Source organism: Hordeum vulgare, chromosome 7H (genome assembly GCF_904849725.1).
Source record: "Hordeum vulgare subsp. vulgare chromosome 7H, MorexV3_pseudomolecules_assembly, whole genome shotgun sequence".
Classification (NCBI taxonomy): Eukaryota; Viridiplantae; Streptophyta; class Magnoliopsida; order Poales; family Poaceae; genus Hordeum; species Hordeum vulgare.
In genome coordinates, this window is record NC_058524.1 from 181847772 (window position 1) to 181865970 (window position 18199).

Here is an 18199-nt window from a genome sequence, read left to right on the forward strand (position 1 = left end):
CTCCCTCCCACTAGTTCGTTCCTCCTCTAGATTGGTTCGACGGTGCACGACGAAGCCCTGCCGGATCAGCTCCACCACCATCGCCAACACGCCGTTAGATTGTCAGAGAACTCAGCTAACTCTGTGCCCTCTCTTGTTGCATTAAGAAGGTGGAGATCATCATCGAGCTGTACGTGTGCTGAACATGAGGTGTCGTCCGTTCGGCACTAGATCAGGATGTATCGTGATGGGATGGCGGGTTGGATCGTGATGGGATCGCGGGACGAACTGCGATTTGGATCACGAAGATGTTCGACTACATCAACCACGTTATATACGCTTCCGCTTAGCAATCTACAAGGGTATGTGGACCCGATCTCTCCTCTCGTATATGCTCATTACCATGGATAGATCTTGTGTGTGCGTAGGAATTTTTTTGTTTCCCATGCAATGTTCCCCTACCCCAAGGAGAGGGGGCACCACAGCACCTCACTCCAGCCCACTTCGGCCGAAGGGGAGGAGGTCTCCTCCTAGGGCGCCACCAGCCCAAACTTGGGTGGCAAGGCACCGAAGAGGAGGAGCCACCAACCCTAGACGCCGCCCCCCTTGGCCGCCGGCCCCTAGGGTAAACCCTAGGGTGCCCTTCCCTCTCCCTTTCCCCTATATATAGAGAGGTAGAGAGAGGGCAGCCAGACGACAACTTGCCGAGGTGTTGCACCTCCTCTCCGTCATAGTTTCTCTCCTCCAAATTCCCCACGGTGAAGCCCTGCTGAGATGTCACCACCAACACCTCACCACGTCATCATGCTTTCGGAGGACTTGGCCTGCTACTTCACCATCACTCACTAGATCAGGGAGGTGAAGGCGTCACCAAGTTGAACGTGTGTTGAACGCGGAGGTGCCGTCTGTTTGACACTTGATCGGGAGATCACGGGACGGTTCGTGATTGGATCGCGAAGACGTACCTCTACATGAACCGCATTCTTGAACGCTTCCGCTTAGCGATCTACAAGGGTATGTAGATTCAAGCTCTCTTCTCGTAGATGGTCATCACCATGGATAGATCGTGTTTGTGCGTAGGAAATTTTTTGTTTCCCATGCAATGTTTCCGAATAATGGTATCAGAGCTAGTTCTATGAGTAGATGACATCTTGACTAGAACACAAAGGAGTTTGTGGGTGTTGATATTAAGATTGCTTCCCTCCTTAGTCTTTTCATGATTCAGTGGTATTGTTGGATGAAGCGGCCCGAACCAACCTTACCCGTCCACGTACGAGAGACCAGTTCCATCGAGTGACATGCAACTTGTTGCATAAAGATGGTTGGCGGGTGTTTCTCTCTCCTACTTTAGTTGAATTGAATTCGACAGAGGCAGTCCTTGTAGAAGGTTAAATAGCAACTTGCATATCACCATTGTGGTTTTGGCGTAGGCAAGAAGCGTTTTTGCTACACACCCATACCATCCACGTAAAACATGCAACAACAAATTAGAGGTTGTCTAACTTGTTTTTGCAGGGTATGTATGTCATATGATATGGGCAAAGACATGATGATATATATTTGATGTATGATATGATCATGTTGTAATAGTTAATATCGACTTGCATGTCGATGCTACGGCAACCGGCGGGAGCCATAGGTCGTCTTTAATTATTGTATGGCCTTCATGTCACTCATTAAGCACTATGTAATGCTTTACTTTATCACTAAATGGTAGAAATAGTAGTATAAGCATGGTTGGTGTGATAACCTCCATGGCAACACAATGATGGAGATCATGGTGTGGTGCCGGTGACGATGGAGATCATGTCGGTGCTTTGGAGATGGAGATCAAAACCACAAGATAATGGTCATATCATGTCACCTATGATTTGCATGTGATGTTAATCCTTTCTATGCACCTTGTTTTTCTTAGGACGACAGTAGCATTATAAGGTGATCCCTCACTAAAATTTAAAGATAAAATTGTGTTCTCGCTGAGTGTGCACTGTTGTGAAAGTTCGTCGTTTTGAGACACCACGTGATGATCGGGTGTGATAGACTCTATGTTGACATACAACGGGTGCAAGACCGTTTTACACATGCGGAACACTCGGGTTAAACTTGGTAAGCCTAGCATGTACAGACATGGCCTCGGAACACAAGATACCGAAAGGTCGAACATGAGTCCTATAGTTGGTATGATCAACATGATGATGTTCACCATTGAAACCAACTCATCTCGCGTGATGATCAGACTTGGCTTGGCGGATTTGGATCATGTGTCCCTCGAATGACTAGAGGGATGTCAATTTGAGTGGGAGTTTTTAGTAATATGATTGACTAAACTCATTATATTGAACAATAGTCTAAGTAATCTTTGCAAATTTATGTTGTAGATCAATGGCTCACGCAGTAGCACCCCTGAATTTTAATGTGTTCCTAGAGAAAGCCAAGCTGAAAGATGATGGGAGCAACTTTGTAGAATGGGCTCGTAATCTGAGGTTTGTCCTCACGGTTTCCCAAAAGATCTATGTCCTTGATACACTGCTAGTGGAAGCACCCCCTTCCCGACAGTTGAAGACATTATGAACGTCTCCCAGTCGCGTGTGGATGACTACTAAGTAGTTCAGTGTGCAATTTTGTATGGCTTAGAACCGGGACTTCAGAGACGTTATGAACGTCATGGAGCATATGAGATGTTCCAGGAATTGAAGTTTATCTTTGAGAAGAATGCCCGGATCGAGAGGTATGAGACCTCCAATAAGTTATATGCTTTCAAGATGGAGGAGAATGGGTCTGTCAGTGAGCATGTACTCAGAATGTCTGGATATTTGAACCATCTCGCTGAGTTGGGAATCATTCTCCCGCCACAGGCAATCACTGACAGAGTTCTTCAATCACTACCACCTAGCTACAAAAGCTTTGTGCTTAACTACAACATGCAAGGGATGAATAAATTAGTCGCCGAGCTATTTGCGATGCTGAAAGTCACCGAGTCAGAAATTCAGAAGGAGCATGAAGTGTTGATGGTCAATAACACCACGAGTTTCAAGAAAAATGGTAAGTACAAGAAAGGTAACTTCAAGAAGAGTGGAAAAGTTGTTGCCCCTCACGTGAAGAAACCCAAGGCTGTACCCAAGCCAGAAACTGAGTGTTATCATTGCAAGGACACTGATCATTGGAAGCGGAACTGCCCCAAGTATCTGGTCGGCAAGAAGGCGGCCAACGTTGAACAAGGTATATGTGATATACATGTTATTGATGTGTACCTCACCAAGTCTCGTTCTAGTGCCTGGGTATTTGATACAGGTTCAGTTGCTCACATTTGCAACTGAAAACAGGAACGACGGAATAGAAGGAGTTTGGCGAAGGACGAAGTGACGATGCACGTGGGAAATGGTTCCAAGTCGATGCTGTTGGAAATATGCCCTAGAGGCAATAATAAAATGGTCATTATCATATTTCCTTATTCATGATAATCGTCTATTGTTCATGTTATAATTGTATTAGCAGGAAACAGTAATACATGTGTGGATGAATAGATCACAATGTGTCCCTAGCAAGCCTCTAGTTGGATAGCTCGTTAGTCAATAGATGATCAAGGTTTTCTGATCATGGGCATTAGATGTCATTGATAACGGGGTCACATCATTGGGAGAATGATGTGATGGACAAGACCCAATCCTAAGCATAGCACTAGATCGTATTGTTCGTATGCTAAAGCTTTTCTAATGTCAAGTGTCTTTTCCTTCGACCGTGAGATTGTGCAACTCCCAGATACCGTAGGAGTGCTTTGGGTGTATAAAACGTCACAACATAACTGGGTGACTATAAAGGTGCACTACGGGTACCTCCGAAAGTGTGTGTTGCGTTGGTACGAATCGAGATCGGGATTTTTCACTCCGTGTGACGGAGAGGTATCTCTGGGCCCACTCGATAGAACATCATCATGAGCTCAATGTGACTAAGGAGTTAGTCACACGATGACGTGCCACGGAACGAGTATAGGTATACCGACGATCGAATCTCGGGCAAGTTCTCTACCGACAGACAAAGGGAATTGTATATGGGATTGATTGAATCCTTGACATCGTGGTTCATCCGATGAGATCATCGTGGAGCAAGTGGGAGCCACCATGGGTATCTAGACCCCGCTGATGGTTGTTTGCCGGAGAGGTGTCTCGGTCATGTCTGCGTGTCTCCCGAACTCGTAGGGTCTACACACTTAAGGTTCGATGACGCTAGGGTTATAGGGAATTGTTATACGAGGTTACCGAAAGTTGTTCGAAGTCCCGGATGTCACGAGGAGCTCCGGAATGGTCCGGAGGTAAAGATTGATATATAGGATGGATGGTTTTGGACACCGGAAATGTTTCGGGCGTCACCGGTAATGTAGCTGGACCACCGGGACCACCGGAAGTGGTCCCGGGGGTCCACCGGGAGGGGCCACTAGCCCCAAGAGGTAGCATGGGCCAAAAGAGGGAGGGAAACCATCCCAAAGTGGGCTGGTGCGCCTCCCACAAGCGGCCCAAGGCGCAGGAGGGGAGAGGGGGGGAACCCTAGGCGCTGGTGGGCCTAAGGCCCACCTAGGGGTGCGCCACCCCTCCCCCTTGCCCTGGCCGCCGCACCTCCCATCTGGGGGGTCTTCCGCACCACCTATGGTGGGAACCCTAGGGGTGGCACCCCCTCCCCTCCTCCTATATATTGTGGGGGTTTCGGGGCTGTTTTGCACACAGTTTTCCATCTCCCTCGGCGTAGCCCTGCCCGCCTTCTTCCTCCTCTCCCACGGTGCTTGGCGAAGCCCTGCCGGGAGACCTCATCTCTTCATCGACACCACGCCGTCGTGCTGCCAGAGATCTTCCCCAACCTCTCCCTCCTCCTTGCTGGATCAAGGTGCGGGAGACGTCACCGGGCTGCACGTGTGTTGAACGCGGAGGTGCCGTGGTTCGGCACTAGATCGGAATCACATCGCGATCTGAATCGCCGCGAGTACGACTCCATCAACCGCGTTCTAGTAACGCTTCCGCTTAGCAATCTTCAAAGGTATGAAGATGAACTCACCCCTCTCTCATTGCTGGTTTCTCCATAGTAAGATCTGAATATGCGTAGGAATTTTTTTGAATTTATGCTACGTTACCCAATAGTGGCATCCGAGCCAGGTTTTCTATGCGTAGATTCTATGCACGAGTAGAACACAAAAGGTTGTGGGCGATGATTTGTCAATTGCTTGCCGCTACTAGTCTTATTCTTTTCCGGCGGTATTGTGGGATGAAGCGGCCCGGACCGACCTTACACGTACGCTTACGTGAGACTGGTTCCACCGACAGACATGCACACCGTGCATAAAGGTGGCTAGCGGGTGTCTGTCTCTCCCACTCTAGTCGGATTGGATTTGATGAAAAGGGTCCTTACGAAGGGTAAATAGCTTTGGCATATCATCGGTGTGGCTGTCACGTAGGTAAGAAAGCGTTCTTGCTAGAAACCCAAATCAGCCACTAAAACTTGCAACAACAATTAGAGGACGTCTAACTTGTTTTTGTAGGGTTTGACATGTGATGTGATATGGCCAAAGTTGTGATGTTGCATGTATGATGTATGAGATGATCATGTTATTGTAATAGGTTTCACGACTTGCATGTCGATGAGTATGACAACCGGCAGGAGCCATAGGAGTTGTCTTAATTTATTGTATGAGATGCAACGCCATGTGCTTACTACTTTTACTTCATTGCTAACGGTTAGCTATAGTAGTAGTGATAGTAGTAGTTGGCGTGACGACTTCACGGAGACACGATGATGGAGATCATGATGATGGAGATCATGGTGTCACACCGGTGACAATGATGATCATGCGATGCCTGAAGATGGAGATCGAAAGAGCAAAGATGATAATGGCCATATCATGTCACTATATGATTGCATTGTGATGTTTATCATGTTTTTCATCTTATTTCTAAGAACGACGGTAGCATAATAAGATGATCTCTCTTAAAATTTTGAGAACGTATTCCCCTAAGTGTGCACCGTTGCAAAGGATCGTTGTCTCGAAGCACCACGTGATGATCGGGTGTGATAGATTCTAACGTTCGCATACAACGGGTGTAAGCCAGATTTACACACGCGAAACACCTAGGTTGACTCGACGAGCTTAGCATGTAAAGACATGACCTTGAATACAAGAGACTGAAAGGTCGAACATGAGTCGTATGGTTGAATACGATCAACATGAAGTTGCTCACCATGATGACTAGTCCGTCTCACGTGATGACCGGACACAGGTTAGTCAACATGGATCATGTATCACTTAGATGACTGGAGGGATGTCAATTTAAGTGGGAGTTCATACTTAATTTGATTAAATGAACTTAATTGTCTTGAACTTAGTCTAAAAGTTGTCTTTATAAATATTGTAGATGGCCAACGTCAACCTCAGTTTCAACACATTCCTAGAGAAAAACAAGCTGAAAGATGATGGTAGCAACTATGCGGACTGGGTTCGCAACTTGAAGCTCATCCTTGAAGCAGCTAAAAGGGCTTATGTCCTTGATGCGCCGCTAGGTGACCCTCTCGCTCCCGCAGCAGCCCAGGACATTCAGAACGTCTGGCAAACGCGGAATGATGACTACTCTCTGGTTAGGTGTGTCATGTTATACATTTTAGAAACGGGGCTCCAAAGGCATTTTGAGCAACACGGTGCATATGAGATGTTCCGAGAGCTGAAGCTAGTTTTTCAAGCTCATGCCCGTGTCGAGAGATATGAAGTCTCCGACAAGTTCTTTAGCTGTAAGATGGAGGAGAAAAGTTCTGTCAGTGAGCACATACTCAAAATGTTTGGGTTACACGGTCGTCTGACTTCACTTGGAGTCAAACTTCCGGATGATGCTATAATTGACAGAATCCTCCAGTCTCTCCCACCAAGCTACAAAGGTTTTGTGCTGAATTACAACATGCAAGGGATGGAGAAGACCATTCCTGAGTTGTACTCGATGCTCAAGTCTGCAGAAGTAGAAATCAAGAAAGAGCATCAAGTGTTGATGGTCAACAAGACCACCAGTTTCAAGAAGGGCAAGGGTAAGAAGAACTTCAAGAAAGACGGCAAAGCCGTTGCCGCGCCTGGTAAGCCAGATGCCGGGAAGAAGAAAAAGAATGGACCCAAGCCTGAGACTGAGTGCTTCTATTGCAAGGGAAAGGGTCACTGGTAGCGGAACTGCCCCAAATACTTAGCGGACAAGAAGGCCGGCAACGTTAAAGGTATATGTGATATACATGTTATTGATGTGTACCTTACCGGCGCTCGTAGTAGCTCCTGGGTATTTGATACCGGTGTTGTTGCTCACATTTGCAACTCAAAGCAGGAACTGCGGAATAAGCGGAGACTGGCCAAGGACGGGGTGACGATGCGCGTCGGGAATGGCTCCAAGGTCGATGTGATCGCCGTCGGCACGCTACCTCTACATCTACCGTCGGGATTAGTTTTAAACCTTAATAATTGTTATTTAGTACCAGCTTTGAGCATGAATATTGTATCAGGGTCTTGCTTAATGCGAGACGGCTACTCATTTAAGTCAGAGAATAATGGTTGTTCTGTTTATATGAGTGATATGTTTTATGGTCATGCTCCGCTGGTGAATGGTTTATTCTTGAAGAATCTCGATCGTGATGTTACGCATATTCATAGTGTGAGTACCAAAAGATGTAAAGTTGATAATGATAGTCCCACATACTTGTGGCACTGCCGCCATGGTCATATCGGCGTTAAGCACATGAAGAAGCTCCATACTAATGGACTATTAGAGTCTCTTGACTTTGAATCGCTTGACACATGCGAACCGTGCCTCATGGGCAAGATGACTAAGACTCCATTCTCAGGGATAATGGAGAGAGCAATCGACTTATTGGAAATAATACATACTGATGTGTGTGGTCCAATGAACATTGAAGCTCGCGGTGGCCATCGTTATGTTCTCACTCTCACCCATGATTTGAGTAGGTATGGGTATATCTACTTGATGAAGCACAAATCTGAGACATTTGAAAATTTCAAGGAATTTCAGTGTGAGGTCGAGAATCAACGTGACAGAAAAATTAAGTGTCTACGATCTGATCATGGAGGAGAATACTTGAGTCATGAGTTTGGCACACACCTAAGGAAGTGTGGAATCGTTTCACAACTGACGCCGCCTGGCACACCGCAACACAACGGAGTGTCTCAACGTCGTAATCGCACTTTATTAGATATGGTACGATCTATGATGTCTCTTACCGACTTACCGCTATCATTTTGGGGATACACATTAGAAACTGCATCATTCACTTTAAATAGGGCACCGTCTAAATCCGTTGAGACGACACCATATGAACTATGGTTTTGCAAGAAACCTAAGTTGTCGTTTCTTAAAGTTTGGGGCTGCAATGCTTATGTGAAGAAACTTCAACCAGAAAAGCTTGAACCCAAAGCGGAGAAATGCGTATTCATAGGATACCCTAAGGAAACTATTGGGTATACCTTCTATCTTAGATCCGAAGGTAAAACCTTTGTTTCCAAGAACGAATCCTTTCTAGAGAAAGAGTTTCTCTCGAAAGAAGTAAGTGGGAGGAAAGTAGAACTTGATGAGGTAATTACACCCCCTCTCAAACAGGATAGTAGCACAGCGCGGGAAGTTGTTCCTGTGGCGCCTACCCCGACTGAAGAGGAAGTTAATGATAATGATCATGAAGCTTCGGATCAAGTTACTACTGAGCCGCGAAGGTCCACAAGGGTACGCTCCGCACCAGAGTGGTACGACAACCCTGTAATGGAAATCATGTTGTTAGACAACGGTGAACCTTCGAACTATGAAGAAGCGATGGCGGGCCCGGATTCCACAAATGGCTTGAAGATATGAAATCCGAGATAGGATCCATCTATGAGAACAAAGTATGTACTTTGGTGGACTTGCCCGATGACCGGTGAGCCATAGAAAATAAATGGATCTTCAAGAAGAAGACTGATGCAAACGGTAATGTAACCGTTTATAAAGCTCGACTTGTCGCAAAGGGTTTTCAACAAATTCAAGGAATTGACTACGCAGAGACTTTCTCTCCCGTAGCGAAGCTGAAATCAGTCTGAATCATGTTAGTAATTGCCGCCTTTTATGATTATGAAATTTGGCAAATGGACGTCAAAACAGCATTCCTTAACGGGAACCTTAAGGAAGAGTTGTATATGATGCAACCAGAAGGTTTTGTCGACCCTAAGGGTGCTAACAAAGTGTGCAAGCTCCAGCGCTCCATCTATGGGCTGGTGCAAGCATCTCGGAGTTGGAACATTCGCTTTAATGAGGTGATTAAAGCGTTTGGGTTCATACACGTTTATGGAGAAGCCTGTCTGTACAAGAAAGTGAGTGGGAGCTCTGTAGCTTTCCTCATACTGTATGTGGATGACATATTATTGATGGGGAATAATATAGAGATGTTGGAGAGCATAAAGGCCTATTTGAACAAGAGTTTTTCAATGAAGGACGTTGGAGAAGCTGCATACATATTAGGCATCAAGATCTATAGAGATAGATTGAGACGCCTCATAGGTCTTTCGCAAAGTACATACCTTGACAAGATATTGAAGAAGTTCAATATGAAGTTCAATATGCCAGTTTTGCAAGGTATGAGATTGAGTAAGACTCAGTCACCGACCACGGCAACAGATAGAGAGAAGATGAGTATTGTCCCCTACGCTTCAGCCGTATGCTCTCTAATGTATGCTATGATGTGTACCAGACCTGATATAAACCTTGAAATAAGTTTGGTAGGGAGGTACCAAAGTGATCCCGGTATGGATCACTGGACAGCGGTGAAGAATATACTTAAGTACCTGAAGAGGACTAAGGATATGTTTCTCGTTTATGAAGGTGACGAAGAGCTCGTCGTAAAGGGTTACGTCGACGCTAGCTTCGACACAGATCCGGATGACTCTAAGTCACAGACCGGACACGTATATGTTTTGAATGGTGGGGTAGTGAGCTGGTGCAGCAGCAAGCATGAAGTCGTGGCAGCATCTACATGTGAAGCGGAGTACATAGCTACTTCAGAAGCAGCTCATGAAGGAATTTGGATGAAGGAGCTCATCACCGACCTTGGAGTGGTTCCAAGCGCATCGGGTCCAATGACACTCTTCTGTGATAACACTTGGGCCATTGCCATTGCCAAGGAGCCCAGGTTTCACCGGAAGACGAAGCACATCAAACGCTGCTACAACTCCATCCAGGACCATATCTAGAGTGGAGTAATAGAGATTCGTAAAGTACACACGGATCTGAATGTTGCAGACCCGTTGACTAAACCTCTTCCACGAGCAAAACATGATCAACACCATAATGCTATGGGTGTTCGATACATCACAATGTAACTAGATTATTGACTCTAGTGCAAGTGGGAGAGTGTTGGAAATATGCCCTAGAGGCAATAATAAAATGGTCATTATCATATTTCCTTGTTCATGATAATCGTCTATTGTTCATGCTATAATTGTATTAATAGGAAACAGTAATACATGTGTGAATGAATATATCACAATGTGTCCCTAGCAAGCCTCTAGGTGGCTAGCTCATTAGTCAATAGATGATCATGGTTTCCTGATCATGGGCATTAGATGTCATTGATAACGGGATCACATCATTGGGAGAATGATGTGATGGACAAGACCCAATCCTAAGCATAGCACTAGATCGTATTGTTCGTATGCTAAAGCTTTTCTAATGTCAAGTGTCTTTTCCTTCGACCGTGAGATTGTGCAACTCCCGAATACCGTAGGAGTGCTTTGGGTGTATTAGACGTCACAACGTAACTGGGTGACTATAAAGGTGCACTACGGGTACCTCCGGAAGTGTCTGTTGGGTTGGTACGAATCGAGATCGGGATTTGTCACTCCGTGTGACGGAGAGGTATCTCTGGGCCCACTCGGTAGAACATCATCATGAGCTCAATGTGACTAAGGAGTTAGTCACACGATGACGTGCCACGGAACGAGTAAAGAGACTTACTGGTAACGAGATTGAACAAGGTATAGGTATACCGACGATCGAATCTCGGGTAAGTTCTATACCGACAGACAAAGGGAATTGTATACGGGATTGATTGAATCCTTGACATCGTGGTTCATCCGATGAGATCATCGTGGAGCAAGTGGGAGCCACCATGGGTATCCAGATCCCGCTGATGGTTGTTGGCCGGAGAGGTGTCTCGGTCATGTCTGCCTGTCTCCCGAACCCGTAGGGTCTACACACTTAAGGTTCGATGACGCTAGGGTTATAGGAATTGTTATACGAGGTTACCAAAAGTTGTTCGGAGTCCCGGATGAGATCCCGGACATCACGAGGAGCTCCGGAATGGTCCGGAGGTAAAGATTTATATATAGGATGGATGGTTTTGGACACCGGAAATGTTTCGGGCGTCACGGGTAATGTACCGGGACCACCGGGAGGGGCCACCAGCCCCAAGAGGTAGCATGGGCCAAAAGAGGGAGGGCAACCAACCCAAAGTGGGCTGGTGCGCCTCCCACAAGGGGGCCCAAGGCACAGGAGGGGAGAGGGGGGAAACCCTAGGCGCTGGTGGGCCTACGGCCCACCTAGGGGTGCGCCACCGCACCTCCCATCCGGGGGGTTGCCGCACCACCTAGGGTGGTAACCCTAGGGGTGGCACCCCCTCCCCTCCTCCTATATATAGTGGGGGTTTCGGGGCTGTTTTGCACACAGTTTTCCATCTCCCTCGGCGCAGCCCTGTCCCCCTTCTTCCTCCTCTCCCACGGTGCTTGGCGAAGCCCTGCCGGGAGACCTCGTCTCTCCATCGACACCACGTCGTCGTGCTGCCGGAGATCTTCCCCAGCCTCTCCCTCCTCCTTGCTGGATCAAGGTGCGGGAGACGTCACCGGGCTGCACGTGTGTTGAACACGGAGGTGCCGTGGTTCGGCACTAGATCGGAATCACACCGCGATCTGAATCGCCGCGAGTACGACTCCATCAACCGCGTTCTAGCAACGCTTCCGCTTAGCGATCTTCAAAGGTTTGAAGATGCACTCACCCCTCTCTCGTTGCTGGTCTCTCCATAGGAAGATCTGAATATGCGTAGGAATTGTTTTGAATTTATGCTACGTTACCCAACAGATGCGATCGCCGTCGGCACACTCTCACTTCAATTACCACCGGGATTAGTGATGAACCTGAATAATTGTTATTTAGTGTGTGCGTTAAGCATGGACATTATATTTGGATCTTGTTTATTGCGAGACGGTTACTCATTTAAATCAGAGAATAATGGTTGTTCTATTTATACGAGTAATATCCTTTATGGTCATGCACCCAATGTGAGGGGTTTATTCTTATTGAATCTCGATAGTAATGACACACATGTTCATAACATTGATGCCAGAAGATGTAGAGTTGATAATGATAGTACCACTTTCTTGTGGCACTACCGCTTAGGTCATATTGGTGTAAAGCGCATGAAGAAACTCCATGCCGATGGACTTTTGGAGTCACTTGATTGTGAATCACTGGACACATGTGAACCATGCCTCATGGGCAAGATGACCAAAACTCCATTCTTCGGAACAATGGAGAGAGCAAGTGACTTACTGGAAATCATACATACTAATGTGTGTGGTCGGATGAGCATTGAGGCGCGCGGCGGATAGCGTTATTTTCTCACCTTCACCGATGACATGAGTAGATATGGTTATATTTACTTAATGAAACACAAGTCTGAAACATTTGAAAATTTCAAGCAATTTCAGAGTGAAGTGGAGAATCATCATAACAAGAAGATCAAATTCCTACGATCTGATCGAGGAGGAGAATATCTGAGTTATGAGTTTGGCACTCACTTAAGACAATGTGGAATTGTTTCAGAGTTCACACCGCCCGGAACACCATAGCAAAATGGTGTGTCCGAACGTCACAATCGTACTTTATTGGATATGGTGTGTTCTATAATGTCTCTTGTTGATTTGTCGTTATCATTTTGGGTTATGCATTAGAGACAGCTGTATTCACTTTAAATATGGCACCATCAAAATCCGTTGAGATGACGCCATATGAACTGTGGTTTGGCAAGAAACTGTAACATCCCAAATTTTGGAATGTTAAAATAATTATTAGATTGTTTGTTTGTTTGCTTGAGTGATTGAAACTTGTGTGAAATTTGAAACTTTTCAAAAACTTTTGAATGAGAGGGAATAAAATGACTTTCCCCATCTCCGATGAATTTAAATTCAATCTTTTAAAAGAAAAGAGAGAAGATGACATGACTTCTTCAACTATAAAGAATTTGAACGGAGTTTGCATTTGAATCCTTTCAAAATATTTGCCCTTGCTTCTATATTTTTCTTCCCCGAGAAAATGCCCCGACAAAATTCTTGCACGCAAGAAAGAGCGGAGGAAAATGACCCTCCAAAAACCAGGGCCATTCATTGAAATATTTTGAGCCAAAAAAAAACCAAAATTTAATTTGAGAAAATAATTGCAAAAAGAAATAATGCTTTCAGGGATTTTTTGGAAAAACATTTTTTTAAGTTTTTATTTTGGCCGTGGAAAAATGCCCATCATTTAGATTTTATTTTTCTGATAATTTTAGTATATAGAAACTCTATATTCCGAATTGATTTGATTTCCCTTTTATCGTTTTAGTTTCCTTGTTTTGAAAAGGGAAAGAAATCGTGTTTAAATGGAAATAAACGGTGGCCCATTAAGACCTTTCCAAAAACTGGCCCAATAGGATCTTCTTCTTCCTCTATCTCCTTCCTCACGTGCACATGACCTTACTTAGCCATGGATAGGGAAATCCTCCCTTCCCGATCTCCCTCTCCCTTCCATCCCAGCTCCTCCCGAGGCCGCCTATAAAACCCCCTCCCTCTCCTCGTTCCATTTTTTCCCATCACCGTGTCATCTCCCTGCCCGTAGCCTCCTCGCCACCATCTCCCCTTTTCTGTCAAGAACACCACCAGGAGCTCTCCTGGATCGCCCGTGCCAAGCTCCTCCAGCGCTCAGGCACTCCCCGCCACCTCCTACCCCTCCCGCTACACCCCCCACATCGCCTCCACCCCTCACCTCATCGCCCCCTTGGCCCTGCAGGACCACCTCGCCAATCACCTACAGGAAGTAGGAGCCACCAGGAGCCTGCGTCTCCACCTCGACCGGAGCTCCCCAAGTGCCGAATCCCCCCTCCTCCGCCACCCCACCCCACCGGCGACCCCCCCCAACGCCGGAGCTGCTCCCCCATGCCAGCCACCTCGCCGGAGAAGGCCTCCAGCCCCTGCCAGTCACGGTAAGGCTCCTTCTCCTCATCCTGTTTTTTTCTTTTTTTGGTTTGCCTATTAGATCAAGATCTACGGTGTAGATTACAAGGGACATACCTTTTCGGTTTTTCTTAAAGAACCGGTCAACCAGTTAAGTGAACCGAATCGTTTTCCCTACATAGGGGCCGTTCGTTAGTTAGTTTTAGGAGTGCACGGATACGGCCAATCAGATCGTGCCACGTCATCCGATTTTGTTTTCTGTTTTAAATCTGTGACAGAATTAGTTCTATTTTTGTTTTCCCTATAACTTTTGATCCACAACTCCAATGGAGTTGAATATTTTTCCAGTAGATCACAATTTTCTGTAGTTTTTAAAAACATATAATTTGTCTATGTTTGAAATTTTCAAATTTGAATTAGATCATATTTAGTTTAAACCTTGTTTTGCCTATTCCAGGAATTTAAAAATAGCTTTTAATTTGATTCTTTTTGCTACTGATCACTAGTGATCTTATTTATCAGTGGTAACAATTTCAGATTTGTTTGAGTATTTTAGCTTATGGTTTCTTGTGAAACAATTTCTGTTTCACCTCTTTTAGGATTATGACTAATTCCTTTTCTATAATTGTTTTTAAATTATTTTCTTTATTATTTCAGAAAGATTATGTTTTGTTTCTGTTAGTTAACAGTAGGTTGCAACAAGTTTTGATTTTTATTTGTATATGTTATCATGAAATCAATTCTAGTTCCCTGATAACTTGCAATTGGTTTCTCCACTGTTTCAAATCCCGGTTGGAAATACTTTCAAAAAGTTTTGTGAAAAATACTCTATTTTATCTTAGTTAAATTTATATCTTAGTTCCCTGTTATTTAAGTATTTTATTTTCTGTTAGACAAAATTTATTTAGTGGTTGATGTAGTAGAAGACTCCTAGTTTTAGTGAAGTTTCTTTCGGATTCTTATTCGCTCTCTCTTTTGTTTTGATTGCTAGAATGATTGCTAGTATGAGTGCTTATGTGAATGATATGTTTGTCATATAGACTTCATCGGAGAGTGACGAGTAGTCTATCAAGTTATTTCTCGAGAAATTCTTCTTCGTCAACATCGCCAGGCAAGTCATTTGATCATGTATCACCTATGTTTTATACATCGTAGTTCTACCATCCTATGCCCAACTGCATGCTCACTAGGTACTTGGAAATTATGGTTACATATTGTAGTATCATGTGTTAGGCACCCAACAACCCCGTTACTTTGTCCGGGACGACAAATTTCATATTGCTATGCTTGAGTAGACGGGATTCTGGTTGAGAGTTTATCACGAGTGATGCGAGAATAATTCAATAACCAAGACCGGTTAAGTCAAGACTTTTCAAGACCTCAGGACGCAATGCAACTCTGGGTGAAGGACGGTTGATCGGTTCCCTGGAGAAACCAGTGGATGACCCGGGATGCTGGAGAGGCCATGACATCCTGCGGAAAGCTTCACCCAGGCTCAAAGAGACGGACGGATATTTTCAAGACCCAAGGCTTACCTGCACAGCCACAAGTCATTATGGGCTCTGGCTTGGTTGGACAACGCGGCGACTCTGGACAGGCGGTGCTAGCAGATGTAGAAGAACGGTAGGAATGGATGGGCACCGACACGGATTCAGAGGGACCCGTTGAAAGACCATGTTTTGATCATCCGGTCTTCAAACACCCTGAAGTGCGAGGACATACTTGTTGGAAATATGCCCTAGAGGCAATAATAAATTAGTTATTATTATATTTCTTAGTTCATGATGATTGTTTATTATCCATGCTATAATTGTATTGATTGGAAACACAATACTTGTGTGGATACATAGACAAAACACTGTCCCTAGTAAGCCTCTAGTTGACTAGCTCGTTGATCAAAGATGGTCAAGTTTTCCTGGCCATAGGCAAGTGTTGTCACTTGATAATGGGATCACATCATTAGGGGAATCATGTGATGGACTAGACCCAAACTAATAGACGTAGCATGTTGATCGTGTCATTTTGTTGCTACTGTTTTCTGCGTGTCAAGTATTTGTTCCTATGACCATGAGATCATATAACTCACGGACACCGGAGGAATGCTTTGTGTGTATCAAACGTCGCAACGTAACTGGGTGACTATAAAGATGCTCTACAGGTATCTCCGAAGGTGTTCGTTGAGTTAGTATGGATCGAGACTGGGATTTGTCACTCCGTGTGACGGAGAGGTATCTCGGGGCCCACTCGGTAATACAACATCACACACAAGCCTTGCAAGCAATGTAACTTAATGTAAGTTGTGGGATCTTGTATTACGGAATGTACCGGGAATGACGAATGGGTTCCGGGAGTTCACCGGGGGGGCAACCCACCCCGGGGAATCCCATAGGCTTTGGGGAGACACACCAGCCCTTAGTGGGCTGGTGGGACAGCCCCAAGGGGGCCTATGCGCCAAGAAAAAGAAACCAAAGGAAAAGAAAAAAAAGAGGGAGGAAGTGGGAAGGGAGGGGGACTCCTCCCACCAAACCAAGTCCAACTCGGTTTGGGGGGGGGGGAGTCCTCCCCCCCTTGGCTCGGCCGACCCCTTGAGGGTCCCTTGGACCCCAAGGCAAGGTCCCCCTCCATCCTCCTATATATATGGAGCAATTAGGGCTGATTTGAGACGACTTTCTCACGGCTGCCCGACCACATACCTCCATAGTTTTTCCTCTAGATCGCGTTTCTGCGGAGCTCGGGCGGAGCCCTGCTGAGACAAGATCATCACCAACCTCCGGAGCGCCGTCATGCTGCCGGAGAACTCTTCTACCTCTCCGTCTCTCTTGCTGGATCAAGAAGGCCGAGATCATCGTCGAGTTGTACGTGTGCTGAACGCGGAGGTGCCGTCCGTTCGGTACTAGATCGTGGGACTGATCGCGGGATTGTTCGCGGGGCGGATCGAGGGACGTGAGGACGTTCCACTACATCAACCGCGTTCTCTAACGCTTCTGCTGTACGATCTACAAGGGTACGTAGATCACTCATCCCCTCTCGTAGATGGACATCACCATGATAGGTCTTCGTGCGCGTAGGAAATTTTTGCTTCCCATGCGACGTTCCCCAACAGTGGCATCATGAGCTAGGTTCATGCGTAGATGTCTTCTCGAGTAGAACACAAAAGTTTTTGTGGGCGGTGATGTGCGTTTTGCTGCCCTCCTTAGTCTTTTCTTGATTCCGCGGTATTGTTGGATTGAAGCGGCTTGGACCGACATTACTCGTACGCTTACGAGAGACTGGTTTCATCGTTACGAGTAACCCCCTTTGCTCAAAGATGACTGGCAAGTGACGGTTTCTCCAACTTTAGTTGAATCGGATTTGACCGAGGAGGTCCTTGGATGAGGTTAAATAGCAACTCATATATCTCCATTGTGGTGTTTGTGTAAGTAAGATGCGATCCTACTAGATGCCCTTGGTCACCACATAAAACATGCAACAACAAAATTAGAGGACGTCTAACTTGTTTTTGCAGGGTATGCTTGTGATGTGATATGGCCAATGATGTGATGTGATATATTGGATGTATGAGATGATCATGTTGTAATAGAAATATCGACTTGCACGTCGATGGTACGGCAACCGGCAGGAGCCATAGGGTTGTCTTTATACTAACGTTTGTGCTTGCAGATGCGTTTACTATTTTTGCTAGGATGTAGCTTTAGTAGTAATAGCATAAGTAGCACGACAACCCCGATGGCAACACGTTGATGGATGATCATGGTGTGGCGCCGGTGACAAGAAGATCGTGCCGGTGCTTTGGTGATGGAGATCAAGAAGCACGTGATGATGGCCATATCATGTCACTTATAAATTGCATGTGATGTTAATCCTTTTATGCACCTTATTTTGCTTAGGACGACGGTAGCATTATGAGGTGATCTCTCACTAAAATTTCAAGACGAAATTGTGTTCTCCCCGACTGTGCACCGTTGCTACAGT